At 43.8% G+C, this 15127-nt stretch overlaps 1 protein-coding gene across 1 annotated transcript in view; it reads left to right on the top strand.

Annotated features, from left to right (window-relative positions):
- Window positions 1–15127, top strand: part of IPPK (inositol-pentakisphosphate 2-kinase) — a 47617-nt gene that overhangs the window by 28230 nt on the left and 4260 nt on the right. The window lies entirely within an intron of this gene.

Genomic DNA, 15127 nt, shown 5'->3' with positions numbered 1-15127 from the left:
GCCGCCACTCTGCACTTCCCTCTCGGCAGCCTTCCCGCCCCCTGCGGCCCTCGCTGGGGGCCCGACGCCAGCCGTGGCCATGCGTGGGAAGCTCCCCCAGCCCTGGTCCTGCTCTGTGGGGAGTCAGAGTCACTGGACTTGGATAGCAAGAAAACAGCATCTTTATTTTCACCAATCTCGGGAATGCAGCACTTCCTCCATTGTGAATGTGGCGACAACCACCGTTGGGTCAGCAGGACCCCCAGCTTGGCCGCTGAGGCCACCAGACCTATTCATTTCTCACAGTAGTGGCTACACACGTCTTGCACTACCTTCAGTCATCGCTCCTGGGGTTCTGTGGTGCGGGACTGTGTCTGTCACGTATCGTTTCAAAAAAATAGCCTGGTATTCGATACAGTCATTTTGCTGTTTATCTTCTGCATTTAAAAATCTCATTCTGAGAGAGGTGCAGAGGCTTCACTGGGCTGTCAGTTTTGCCGAACACCAGTGCGGTGAGGGAGCCTCTAGCGGGAGTGAGGGGCAGAGGGATGCCCAGCCGAGTGGCCGTCTCTCTGTGCAGGTGGGCAGCGGCCACCCGCGCTGGTCCCCACCTGGTGTCCGGTCCCCACTTGACGCCGTGACAGCTGTACAAGCCGAGGAAGAGGACGGAGGAGGTCGTGGGGAATGCTCTGAGGTGCTCGGGGCGGGGAGAGATCCAGACGGAGTCTTGGCACCAGAGTCTGCCGTGTTGCCTCCAACTTGGGTGCGCTGATTTAGGACTAGGGACAGGCACTCCTGCTTCTCCCAAGAGAAGCTGAACTTTTTTCATACGTTTCTCTATTTTTCATGATTGCTATCAGGTAAACGCGCGTTCCTTCTCAACTTCAGTTTTTAACCTCGTATGTAAACATAACCTCGTGGTGAGAGACTCAGGCCGTCACTGTACCTACCAGGATGGCTGTACTGCGCACCGCACTGGCCCGGGGCTGGGGTGCTGCTGGGACGCTGCTGGGACGGTGCTGGGCGCCGGTGTGGAGAAATGGTCCCACACCCGTGCTGGGGGAAGGCAGGAAACCACTTGGGAAGCAGCAGCTTCTCACAGAACTAAGCCTGCACGTCTCCTACACGCCGGCCTCTCACCCCTGGGCAGCTGTCACAGAGAAGGGAATGCTCGCGCTCACACGCCGAGCGCCGGACACAACCCAGTGTCCACCAGCAGCTGGCCCAGCGGCTTGCACACGGGGGCGGGGCTGAGCCACCGACGGCCTGGCTGAGCCTCCAGGGCGCTGTGCGGAGTGACAAAGGCAGCCCAGAAGGTCACACGCGAGGACTGTGAGATGTTGGAATGAGCGTGCTGGCGGCGGCCGTGGTTTGGGGAGGCGGTGGAAGGAAGGTGGCTGTGGCCGCAAAAGGGCAACACAAGGCGCCCTCGTGGTCACGGGCGTGCTCTCTCCCTCACTGTGGCAGCTGTGCGGACCGACACGTGTGACCACACTCGTGCACGCGCACACACAGACTGGAATCAGATTGTGGCGTGTGTCCGGGTCACTGTATAGTTTTTTTGCAAAATGTGACCGAGGGGGGCCCGGTCAAGGGTCCTCAGGATCTCTGCGTTACCTCCGACACCTGCACGCGGACCTGCCGTTTCCTCCGCCAGCCTCCTGGCAGATGAGACAGCGAGCCTGTCCAGCCTGTCGTGCGAAGCCGCGCTCCTGCCCGAGCAGCCACACCCGTGCGTGGCCGAGTGCGGCGGGTCCGTGGGAGCGTGTCGGGCTCCGGCTCCGGCGGCTGGAATTTGAGGAGGGCGGCCGCGAAGGGGGTGGTGGAGCGGCGGGAGAACGTTCTGAGGCCGCAGACAATTCTCGCAAGAGCTTGTCAGCCTCGTGCCGCGGACAGTTCGGGAGAGGAGGGACTGCTGCCTTCATTCCCAGGCTCAGGAAGCCGCAGCCCAGAGAGACGCCCGCTCTCTGTGGTGCAGAATTCGCAGCCGGAGCCCACACGCTTGTCTGGGAAAGGGCCGGACGGTAGCTGCTGGAGCCTTTGCAGGCCAGCGGGCCTGTTACACCTGCTCGGCGTGCCCTTGGGTTCGGGCCCGCCGCGGACAAACCCAAAGGAGTGCAGCTGCGTTGTAGTAAAATGGCGTTTGTGAAAACGGGTGCTGAGCTAGATTTGGCCCCGGGAGTATAGTTTCCTACTCTTGCGTGTCAGGGTTTTTTGAAGATTTCTTTGAGAGAGCACGAGCCGAGCGGTGGGTCGGGAGGAGGGATGCAGCAGAAGTAGAGGATAGGCAGCCTCGCCGCTGAGCAGGGAGCCTGATGCAGGGCTCGATCCCAGGACCCTGGGATCACCTCAGCCGATAGCCACCCAGGCGCCCCAGTGTGTTCACTTTGTGGCCCTGTAGTGGTTCCTGGTCCACATTTGAGTCTGATGTTAATCGGTGACTTCGCCGCACAGACACTCAGCAGAAGGAACTGGGTCTGTTCCGGTCATTTCTCCCACCTCCACACCATTCACGCAGCCGTTGCCTGGTCTCCTGCCTTGTCTCGTTCTTCCTAAAGTTGCAGTGTGCGGTATCGCTTACCTGTAGCCTTGCCCAGTGTTCTTGCATCTCCAGTCTTTCCTGTTTCCTTTTTCCTGGAACGGGTTTATTGAGCTATAACTTACAGACCATACAAATTACCTGTTTGAAGTGTGTAACTCAGTGATTTTTCACCAATTTCAGAACATTTTCATCACCTCAAAGAAATCCCTCCCCTCTCGCTGTCATCCCTCTTCTCCCCACCCTCCAGCCCGAAGCAGCCCTCACTCAGCTCCTGTCCGGCTCTGGATGTGGCTCCTGCGGACACTGCGTGTAACCGGCCTCCTTCTGTCCCTGGTCTGATGCGACTGGCCTCCTTCCCGTAGCACGTTCTCAGGGTTCATCCACATCGTAGCATCACATGTGGACACCTCGTTCCTTCTATAGCTGAAGACTACTCTGTTCTGTAGATACGTGACATTTTGTCCGTTTGTTAAAGGTGGACATTTTGGCTATTATGAATAATGCTGCTGAAAATATCTGTGTACTAACTGCGCGCACGTTTTTCCTTTTCTCGAGCATATACCTAGGAGGGGAGCTGCTGGGTCAAATGGTAACTTACATTTAATTTTAACCGTCCGCCAGACGGTTCCAGAGCGGCTGTCCCATTTTCCATTCCCACCAGCAGTGTGTGAGGGTTCCAACTTCTCTGTATTTTTTCTTTTCTTTGTAAGATTTTACTTATTTATTCGACAGAGATCACAAGTAGGCAGAGAGGCAGGCAGAGAGAGAGGGGGAAGCAGGCTCCCCACCGAGCAGAGAGCCCGATGTGGGGCTTGATCCCAGGACCCTGAGACGATGACCTGAGCTGAAGGCAGAGGCTTTAACCCACTGAGCCACCCACGCACCTCTTCTCTGTATTTTCAGTGACACTCATTATTTATCATTTTGATTTTAGCCATCCTGGTGGGTATAAAGTGGTATCTTGTGATCTGCATTTCCCAGAAGACAAACAACATTTTTTCGTGTGTTTGTTGCCCGTTTGTATACCTTTGGAGAAATGTCTACTCAGATCCTTTGCCCACTTTAAATGATAAAATTTGTCTTGCTGAGTTGCAAGAATTCTGTATATTGTGGGAAGTGGGGCATTATCAGATATGGTATGCAAATAGTTTTCTTCAATTCTGTTAGTTGTCTTTTACTTCCTGAAAATGCCTTTTTTTTTTTTTTTTTAAGATTTTATTTATTTGAGAGAGACAGTGAGAGAGAGCATGAGCGAGGAGAAGGTCAGAGGGAGAAGCAGACTCCCCATGGAGCTGGGAGCCCGATGCGGGACTCGATCCAGGAACTCCGGGATCATGACCTGAGCCGAAGGCAGTCGTCTAACCAACTGAGCCACCCAGGCGTCCCTGAAAATGCCTTTTTTTTTTTTTTAAGATTTTATTTATTTATTTGACAGAGATCACAAGTAGGGAGAGAGGCAGGCAAAGAGAGAGAGAGGAGGAAGCAGGCTCCCTGCCAAGCAGAAAGCCCGATGCGGGGCTCGATCCCAGGACCCTGAGATCATGACCTGAGCCGAAGGCAGAGGCTTTAACCCACTGAGCCACCCAGGCGCCCCTGAAAATGCCTTTTGATGCAAAAATGTTTTGATCTTTTTTAAAAGATTTAATTAATTTATTTGACAGAGATAGCACAGGTAGGCAGAGCGGCAGGCAGAGTGAGAGGGAGAAACAGGCTCTCAGTGGAGCAGGAAGCCTGATGCAGGGCTTGGTCGCAGGACCCTGGGATCATGACTTGAGCTGAAGGCAGATGCTTAACTGACTGAGCCACCCAGGCGCCCCTGAAAATGTTTTTTTATTTTGCTGAGGTTTAATTTATCCATTTTTCCTTGTATTTGTGCTTTTGGTGTCATATCTAAAAATCCATTGCTATCCAAACTCATGAATATTTTCTTGTTTTCTTCTAAGAGTTTTATGGCTCTTACACTTAGTTCTTTGATCCACTCTGAGTTAATTTTTGTATATGATATGAGGGTAGGGTTGCAGCTTCATTCTTTGCTGTGGGCATCAGTTGTCCCAGCACCATTTGTTGAAAAGACTGTTTTTTACACTCCACTGAATGGTCTTGGCACCCCTGTTCAGATCAGGTGGCAGTAGATGTATGGGTTTATTTCTGAACGCTCAGTGGTGTTCCTTTGGTGTATATGTTTATACTTATACCAGTACCCTGTCTAGATTACTGTTGGTTTTTAGTAAGTTTTGAAATTGGGAAGTGTAATTTTCTAACTTTGCTATTCTTTTTCAAGATTGTTTTTGCTATTTGGAGCCCCTTGTGATTCCATATAAATCTTAGAATCAGTTTGCCAATTCTACAAAGAAGCCAGCTGGGCTTGAGATAGGAATTGTGGTGAATCCGTAGATCACTTTAGTTAGAATAGTCAGCTTATAATAGTAAGTCTTTCAATTTATTAACATGGGATGCTTTCCAATTTATTTAGATCTTCAGTTTTCTTTCAGCAGTCATTTGTAGTTTTCAGTGTGTGCATTTTGTACCCCTTAAGTTTATTCCTGAATGTTTTATTGTTTTTGATGGTCTTTTTTTTTTTAATTGAAAAAAAGTTTTTATAGTATGTTGTGAATCATCTTACCATGATAATCTTTCAGGGAAGTGGTGTGATTTTTTTAAAATTTTTTAATTTTAAAAATTTCTTCTCAGTGTTCCAGAATTCATTGTTTATGCACCACACCCAGTGCTCCATGCAATCCGTGCCCTCCCTAATACCCACCACCAGGCTCACCCAACCTCCCACCTCCCGCCTCTTCAGAACCCTCAGATTGTTTTTCAGAGTCCATAGTCTCTCATGGTTCGTCTCCCCTTCCAATTTCCCCCAACTCCCTTCTCTCCATCTCCCCATGTCCTCTTTGTTATTTGTTATGCTCCACAAATAAGCGAAACCATATGATAATTGACTCTCTCTGCTTGACTTATTTCGCTCAGCATAATCTCTTCCAGTCCTGTCCATGTTGCTACAAAAGTTGGGTATTCGTCCTTTCTGATGGAGGCATAATACTCCATTGTGTATATGGACCACATCTTCCTTATCCATTCATCCGTTGAAGGGCATCTTGGTTCTTTACACAGTTTGGCGACCGTAGCCATTGCTGCTATGAACATTGGGGTCAGATGGCCCTTCTTTTCACTACATCTGTATCTTTGGGGTAAATACCCAGTAGTGCAATTGCAGGGTCATAGGGAAGCTCTATTTTTAATTTCTTAAGGAAGCTCCACACTGTTTTCCAAAGCGGCTGCACCAACTTGCATTCCCACCAACAGTGTAAGAGGGTTCCCCTTTCTCCACATCCTCTCCAACACACGTTGTTTCCTGTCTTGTTAATTTTGGCCATTCTGACTGGTGTAAGGTGGTATCTCAATGTGGTTTTGATATGAATCTCCCTGATGGCTAGTGATGATGAGCATTTTTTCATGTGTCTGTTAGCCATTTGTATGTCTTGTTTGGAAAAGTGTTCATGTCTTCTGCCCATTTTTTGATGTGACTATCCGTTTTGTGTGTTGAGTTTGAGAAGTTCTTTATAGTTTTTGATGTTCTAAATGTACTTTTAATTCTGTTTTCCAGTTGATTGTCACAAGTGTATAGAAATTAGTTTTTGTATATTGATGTTGTAGCTTGCAACCTTGCTGAATTCCTTTATTCTAAGAGATTTTTAGTAGATTTCTTAGAATTCTTCCTACATAAGATCATCTGTGAATAGAGATAGCTTTCTTCCTTTCCAATTCAGTTGCCTTTTCTTTTTCTTGCATAGCTGCCCTCGCTAGAATTTTCAGTACACTGTGGAATAGATGCTGCAAGGACAGAGAATCCTGATTTGTTCCTGGTCTTGTTGCGGCAGTGTTCAGTCTTTCATCATCATGTATGATGTCAGCTCTGGGTTTTTCATAGATACCCTTTACCAGGTTGAAGAAGGTTGCTTCTTTTCCTAATTTGTTGAGTGTTTTTATCAAGAAGGGATGTTGGAGTTTATCAAATGTTTTCTGCTGCAATTGAGATGATCGTGTTTGGGGTTTTTTAAATTTTATTTTGTAGATATGGAATATCACATTCATTTGTTTTTGGATGTTAAAACCAACCTCAGATTCCTGGTATAAATTGTACTTGGTCATGGCATATGATCCTTCGTACACGTTGCTAGATTCAGTTTGCTGTGATATTGTTGAGGATTATTGTGTTCATATTCAAAAGAGATACTGGTCTCTAGTTTTGCATTTTTTATGGTGTCTTTTCTGATTTTGGTATCAGGTAATACTGGCATTATCAAGTGGCTGCGAATGTTCTAGCCTCATATTTCTTGGAGGGTTTGGAGAAGGATTGATATTATTTTTTAAATAATTGATACATTTCAATAGTGAAGCCATCTGCGCCTTTTCTTTGTAGTGCTTAGTGTTTTGATGCCCAGTTCAGTTTCTTTATTTGTTACAGGTCTGATGATACTGTCTGTTTCTTCTCAGGAGTTTGTCTATTTCATCTAAGTTGTGTAATTTATTGGCCTGCAGTTGTTTATAGTTTTTCTCTTCTTCAAGTAAATGCTTTAGAATTAGTAACTGAAAGTGAAGGTCTTATGGAAAATTCTACATCCTATTTATCAGGATGTGCTTATATTTCTCCACACTATTGAAAGGTAACCTTTTCTGTGCACAAATCAGGGGTTCAGTGTTTCTCTCCTAGCATCAGACCATTCAGTGTAACATCATCTGGCTGGATGTGACTGCGGAGAGGTCTTCTCTCAGTCTAAGTGCGCTTTCTCAGGAGGAGAGTTTTTCCATGCCTGCTTTTGTAAGAGCTCCTTTCTCTGTTGGTATTGGGCAGTGTGATTAGGTGTGTACTTTCTATTTACTTATCCAGTTTCATGTACATGTGCCATGCTTCCTCTATTGGTGGATTTATCTCTTCCATTAGTTCTGGAAAATTCTCAGCCATTTTTTTTTTCTTCTCATATTTTCTTTCCATTATCCTCTTCTTCTGAGACTCTAATTAGATATAGATCAAACCTCTTTTTATCTTCCATATGTCATAACTGTACTTCCCTATTTTTTTATCTCTTTGTACTGCATTCTGGGTATTTCTTCACTTCTTCCTTCAGTTCACAGATTCTTTCTTTACCTGTGTCTAATCTGCTAATTTATTTGTTCATTGAGTTTTCTGTTTCAGTAGTCATATTTTTTTTTATTTCTCAAAGTTCTGTTTGGTCTATTTCCACATCTGCTTGGTACTTTTGATAGTTCCTTGTTGCTGGCCTAATTTTAAATGTCATCTTTTATTCTTTAAACAATTAGTGAAATTATTTTATATTCTTTATCTGATATCAGATAATAACACCTTAGAGGTAAAAAAAATTCCTTATTAATTTGGGTGATTCATCAATGCTGTGTTGTCTGCTTACGTTTTTCACAGTTGATTTTAAGCTTGTATGTTTGCTCTTTAGTCTGTGGGAATCCTGGGGACCTAAATGGGGGATGCCTTCCTCCAGAGAAGATTCTTGGCTTAAGGGAGAAATCTCAGTTTGGACCCATGTACTCTGTGGCTTATTTCTGGAAAACGGTGCTTCCACTGATAGCTGCCTGTAGAACAGCTCAGCCTTCTCATTTGCTTCTTGCTCAAAACGCTAGTTTTGGCTCTTTTAAGGCGATTGCTGAGAAGAGGGGATAGAGTTAGTGTTTCTCTTACCTTCTACAAGCCCCACAGTGCACTGAAAGGTATGTTAACAGGGATTTCGTTGTTTTGTAGTAGGGCCCTTGGAAGTCCTCCATACCTCCTGCAAGTGTCATTCTCTTCAGTATGGGCATATCGTGGTCATTTGGGTGTTGTTGTTAATTTGTTACTGTTAAGAATAATGTTGAGGGGTGCCTGGGTGGCTCAGTGGATTAAGCCGCTGCCTTCGGCTCAGGTCATGATCTCAGGGTCCTGGGATCGAGCCCCGCATCGGGCTCTCTGCTCCGCAGGGAGCCTGCTTCCTCCTCTCTCTCTGCCTGCCTCTCTGCCTACTTGTGGTCTCTCTCTCTGTCAAATAAATAAATAAAATCTTTAAAAAAAAAAAAATAATGTTGACAATTTTGTACTCTAACTCGAGTGTACCTAGGCACATCTGAAGGTAGATCACTGGAGGTGAAACTGCTGAACTGACGGACAGATTCTGTCAGCTTTGTCCTTTCAAGAAGACTTTGCCAATTTACGTTCCTTCTTGCAACAATTGAGGGCCCTTTTCCCCCATGCCCCCCAAAACACTATATATTAATCAGAATTTGGAATTTTATTTTAATTTTCTAAGCTTCTAATCTCAACCATTTGTTTTTTGTTTTTTTTTTAATTTTATTTGAAAGAGACACAGTGAGGGAACACAAGCAGGGGGAGTGGGAGAGGGAGAAGCAGGCTTCCCGCTGAGCAGGGAGCCTGATGCGGGGCTCAATCCAGGACCCTGGGATCATGACCTGAGCCGAAGGCAGACGCTTAATGACTGAGCCAGCCAGGCGCCCCTATTCTCAACCATTTGTATTGTGAGATATAGCACATACAGAAAAGTGCACAGAAAAAAATGTACAGCCTGATTTGTCACAAAGCAAACTCTTGGTGGAATTATCAGTTAGGTCTGGATGTAGAACCCTGACAGCCAAACATAATCCCTGTTGTTTCCCTGTCCCTTACTCCTCTTTCTTTTCTCCCCCAAATGAACTATCATGTTGGTTAATATTCTTATAGTTTGGTTTGTTTTGGTTTTGAACTATATATATGGAATCCGTTTTTGTTTTTTTTTTTAAAGATTTTATTTATTTGGCACACAGAGATCACAAGTAGGCAGAGAGGCAGGCAGAGAGAGAGAGAGAGGGAAGCAGGCTCCCCACTGAGCAGAGAGCCTGATGCAGGACTTGACCCCAGGACCCCGAGATCATGACCTGAGCCGAAGGCAGAGGCTTTAACCCACTGAACCACCCAGGCGCCCTGGAATCTATTTTTTTTTTTTTTTAAGAAGAAAAAACTCTATACTATTTATAAGATTGTCATGTTATTGCATGCATTTCCATACGTGCATTGCTTTACAGCAGTCCATTGAACAGATGTACCACAATTTATCCATTTACTGTTGATGGACATTTGGGTTGTTCCCTGTTTCGGGCTGTTACAAGTAAAGCTGCTGTAAACATTCTTACGTAGATATCTTGCTGAACATGATGTCACACATTTCTCTTGGATATATTCCCAGGAGTGGAATTTCTGGGCCAGAGATATGAGCATATTAACTTTAGGAGACATTGCAAAACAGTTGCCTACTTACACTCCCTACAACTGGCTGGAGTCATTCCCATTGCTCCTCATCCTCTCTACCACTTGGTTGTGGGTCTTTTAATTTTAAATAATTCTGGTGATGATAGTGTTGGCTTTTTATGGTGATGAGATTAAATACCTTTTCATATGTTTATAGGCCATCTGTGTTGGTTTTTTTTTTTTTTTAAGATTTTATTTATTTATTTGACAGATCACAAGTAGAGAGGCAGGCAGAGGGGGAAGCAGGCTCCCCACTGAGTGGAGAGCCTGATGTGGGGCTCGATCCCGGGACCCTGGGACCATGACCTGAGCCGAAGGCAGAGGCTTTAACCACTGAGCCACCCAGGCGCCCCATCTGTGTTTTCTTTTGTGTAAAGCTTCTTGCCAAGTTTTTGTAGGATTGTCTTTAAAAATTGATTGGAAGGAGTTCTTTATGTATTCTGGATAGAAGCGCATTGTCAGACACACGCGCTGCTGCTGTCTTCTTCCACTCTGTAGCTTGCTGCTTTACTCTCTCAGTGGAGTCCTTTGAAGAAAGGAAGTTCATAATTAAGATGGTTTAATTTATATCTTTTCCCTTTTTAGGAAATCTTTATCTATCTGAGGGTCCTACAGGTATTTTAGAAACCTTTATTGTTTTGCCTATCATATTTGGTGGGTATGGCATGAGGTGGGGTTTTCTTTTACTTTGATATGGAATCGTCCCAGAATCTCAGGAATTATCCTGATCACTAGAGACTCCAAACAAGCCTTGATACCCAGTAGAGCAAATCCTTCTACCTTCTTCTTCAAGATTGTCTTTTTCCTTGGATCTTCTTGACCTTTGCTTGTGTACATAAATCTTAGAATCAACTTGTTCAGTTCTACAAGGAAAAGGAATAACAAACCTGTTGGGGTTTTGGTTGGTTTGGCACTAGAATGACAGTAGGAGTTGATAGCTACACAGTCCTGAGTCTTGCAACACGGGCCTTTCTGTTCTTTTAGGTGTGGTTTGAAAACTAGTAAAAACAGGCGCCTGGCTGGCTCAGTGGGTTAAGTGTCTGCCTTTGGCTCAGGTCATGATCTCAGGGTCCTGGGATCGAGTCCTGCATTGGGCTCCCTGCTCAGCGGGGAGTCTGCTTCTCCCTCTGCCCCTGCCCCCTGCTCGTGCTCTCTCTCTCAAATAAATAAAATCTTTAAAAACTCTAAAATGTTATTAGTTTTTTTTTTTTTGTCTTTAGAGGTCTTATATTTTATTAGATTTATTCCCACATATTTGGTGGTTTTGGATATAAATGGTATCTTTTTAAAAATACTTCATTTTAGCGGCACCTGGGTGGCTCAGTTGGTTAAGTGTTTGACTCTTGGTTTGGGCTCAGGTCACGTTCTCAGGGTCCTGGGATGGAGCCCCGCATCGGGCTCCCTGCTCAGCAGGGAGTCTCTGTGTTCCCGTCCCTCTCCCTTGCCCCTCCCCACATTTGTGCATGTGTTTCTCTCACTGTCTGTCTCTCAAATAAATCTTAAAAAAATTTCATTTTAAAATGTTTGTTGTGGACATAAAGGAATGCAATGGATTTTTTTTTTTTTTAAGATTTTATTTATTTATTTGACAGACAGAGATCACAAGTAGGCAGAGAGGCAGGCAGAGAGAGAGTGGGGAAGCAGCCTCCCTGCTTAGCAGAGAGCCCGATGTGGGGCTCGATCCCAGGACCCTGAGACCATGACCTGAGCCGAAGGCAGAGGCTTAACCCACTGAGCCACCCAGGCGCCCCTGGATTTTTTTTTTAAAGATTTTATTTATTTGTCAGAGACAGAGTGTGAGAGCGCAAGCAGGGAAGGGCAGGCTGGGAGAAGCAGGCTCCCTGCTGGGCAAGGACACCAACGTGGGACTCCATCCCAGGACCCCGGGATCATGACCTGAGCCAAAGGCAGACACTTCACTGACTGAGCCACCCAGGTGTCCCTGTAATTGATTTTTCTGTTTGACTTTGTATGTGTCAACCTTGCTAAACTCAGTGATTCTGTTTTCTTAAAAGATTTTTATTTATTTGAGAGAGAAAGCATTGGCGGGGCGCAGCGGGAGAGGAAGTGTACTCGCCACTGAGTGGGGAGCCCAATGCAGGACCTGAGCCAAAGTCAGCCTCTTAACCGACGGAGCCACGCAGGTGCCCGAAACGCACTGATTCTGACTATTCACTTATGGATTTTCATCGTATGGAATCAGATTGTCTACAAATTTGATTTTTTTGCTTTCTGATTCTTGGGCCTTTTACTTACTTTGTTGTGCTTAACTGCATATAGTTTGTTTGTGACAGTGGGAATTCCAGTCTTGTTCCCGTTCTCCGAGAAACCACTTTACCACGAAGTACGTTGTGTGTTGTAGGTTTTTTTGGGAGGATTGTTTTATTTATTTTTTTAAATAAATAAGTTAATAATTAAGGATGTTCCATTCTATTCCTAATTTGTTAAAAGTTTTTCTCAGCAGCAGATTGTTGAATTTTATCAATGCTTTTTCTATTTCTATTAGATGATCATAGGACTTGTCTATTTTCTGTTAATGTGGTTAACTGTACAATTTTTACAGTAATTTATTACTTTTATGTATTTGGTTTGCTAGTATTTTGTTTAGGGTTTCTTCTGCATATATGTTTATGAGTGATGTGAGTTTTTTGTAATGTCTTTGTTAGGTCTTGGTATCAAGGGTATGCCTGCCTCATAAAACATTTGAAGAATGTTTGCTCATTTTCTGGTTCTTTGGAAGAGGTGAAGTAAGAATTGTATTATTTTTTCCTTAAATGTTTTGTAGAACCACAGGTAAAACCATCTCGGCCGATCATTGTCTTTGAAGAAAAATTTTAAATTGGGATCAGTTTCAGATTTCCTCCTTCTGTCAGTTTTAGTGACGTATCTTTCTAGAACTTTGGCTCATCTAAAATTTTCAAAATTTTCGCATACAGTTTTTTGATTATATTCTTTGATCTTTTAATGTTCTATAAGATCTGAAAATGCTCTTTTATTCCCGATGTCTGCTGTTTTCTTTCTTAATCCATACTACAGAGAGTTTATCATTTTTGTTAGTTTTATAAAAATTAACGTAGGATCCTTTAGTATACTGTGTGATTCTTTCCTATTTTAGTAATTTCTGCATTGTCTTCCTTTCTTCTTTGGATAATTTGTTCTTCTTATAACTTCTGATTTGCTTATCTAATTAAGTTTTAGACTTTTTTCTAAAATGTGTATTTAACACTATTTTTTTTGTAAACATTTTTTAGCTTCATTCCACAAGCTATATTTTCAACACCATTCATTTAAAATATATGCTCTGATTACTGTTAAGATTTCTCCTTTGACCCATATAAGTATTTAGAAGAAATTAATTACCAAACACATGGAGATTCTCATTATCTTTTTTGTATTGATTACTAGCAACATTGCATTATGGTAAGGGAACACCGTCCATATGGTCCTTTGGAAATTTGTTAAGATTGGCTTTTGACCCTTTGAAACGTATTATGATTTGCTTTTATAGATCAATTTATTTGAAAAATGCTTCTGCGCATACTTTAAAAAAAGAAGGTGTCTTCTTAAATGGTTGGGTGCCGTGTTTTATCTCTTCCCGCTCGGGCGCGTTAATTGTGTTCAGATCTTCCAGCCCCTTATTTCACTGTCCGCCTCTTTCAAGAGAAGGATGTTTGGAAGTTTTACATAATAATTGTGGAATTTTCTGTTTGTTATTTGTTTTGAGGCTATATTGTCAGGTGCCTTAAAATTGTTACACTTTCATGGTAAATCACATTTTTTATTTTCAAGCGTCATGTATCATGTTTACTGTGTTTATGTCTGTTATTACCTTCAGTTTCCTCTGTGTGATACTTGTGTAACGCCTGTAGGTTCTTTTGGTTCGTAGTTGTGCTGCGTATCTTTTCTGTTCTCTTGTTTTTGGTCTTTGTCTTTGCATTTATGGTTTGGTTTTCTATCCTTTCTGATGTTTTGTGAACGTATACTTGGGTGTAATCCTTTACCACCTGTTTTGGTAGGTTTCTTGTCCTCTCCTCTTTTAGAATCTTCTGGGTAATTTTTTTTATCATTCCATTTCCTCACTCTGTTGGAATTTACAGAGTCTTTTGCTTTTCTCTTAGGAGTTATCCTAACTTTGCTGCTTTGCAGCAAGCAGTTGACTTACAAAAGTCTAATGTCTAGTACCTTCACTCTCTTTTTGGACGGTGCAAAATTCTTAGAGTATGTTTTACTCTCAACTTGACTTAAATCCTGTTGCTGTGTATTCCGTTGTTTCAAACTCAAGGAGATGTTATTACATAGGGTGAGTGTTCTTTGACCCACAGTTGCTTTTCTTGGGTTGCTCTTCATCCTGCCCTGCATCCTGGAGCTTGTATCTAGAATGATCTTGTCTGAAGGTAACCTTTAACGTTTCCTTTGTGTTGGTCTGCTGGTGACTCATTCTTAAGTGTTCGGTGATGTGTATAACTGATTGTGCTTTTTGGAGTCGTTCTTCAGTCTGTGGCTTGATGTCTTTCCTCAGTTTTGGAATATATTTGGCCTTAACATCTTCAGATTTGATTTCTGCCCGTTTCCTTGGTATTTTCCAGCTGTCTTGCTTTCCATGCCTCATTCTGGATTTTTTTTACTTAGACCTGTCTTCCGTTTTAGCAAGTCTCTTTGAGTTTTTTCTAATCTGTTAAAACTATCTCTTGCATTCTTAATAATTGGTTTTTTTGTATTTTTTCAGTTCTAGAATTTACATACGGTTCATTTTTGTATCTTCTAGCTTTCCGCTCAAGTTCTTGATTTTGTCTTTCATCCTTCAGACAGAGCAGCAGGTCTGTCTGGTACCTCCAGTGGCTGCGTCTATGTGCGCCTCGCTGGCCTGGTCTTGGGGTTCCTTGCAGGTGTTCACGCAGGTCATGTTCTATTATACCTGGATATTTTAACTTGTTTGTCAATCACTACATTTTATAATTATTTTAGAAATAGCGCAAGGCTTAGGATAATGTCTTCTTCCAGAGAGCATCTTGGGTTTGTTTCTGCTGGGGGCCAGGAAAACCCTAGCAAGTTAGGGTCCTCTGACCCCAGTTTTCGTGAGCGATCTCTTGGAAGCAGGGCTGCAGGTCCCGGAAGGCTGCCAACCTACGGCTCCCGCCTCCGAATGGATCTAGCACTTGACGCCTTGGTGCTGATCGTCTGTGACTGCTGCCGAGCTCTGTCTTCCACGTTGGTATTCGGACAGTGTTCTACAGACACTTCCTCTTTGGGAATTGGGATCTGTTAGTCTTTTCTGGCTTGCCTTATTTTATACTTTT

Source organism: Meles meles, chromosome 11, assembly GCF_922984935.1.
Source record: "Meles meles chromosome 11, mMelMel3.1 paternal haplotype, whole genome shotgun sequence".
Classification (NCBI taxonomy): domain Eukaryota; kingdom Metazoa; phylum Chordata; class Mammalia; order Carnivora; family Mustelidae; genus Meles; species Meles meles.
This window is presented reverse-complemented; position numbering and strand designations above follow the sequence as displayed.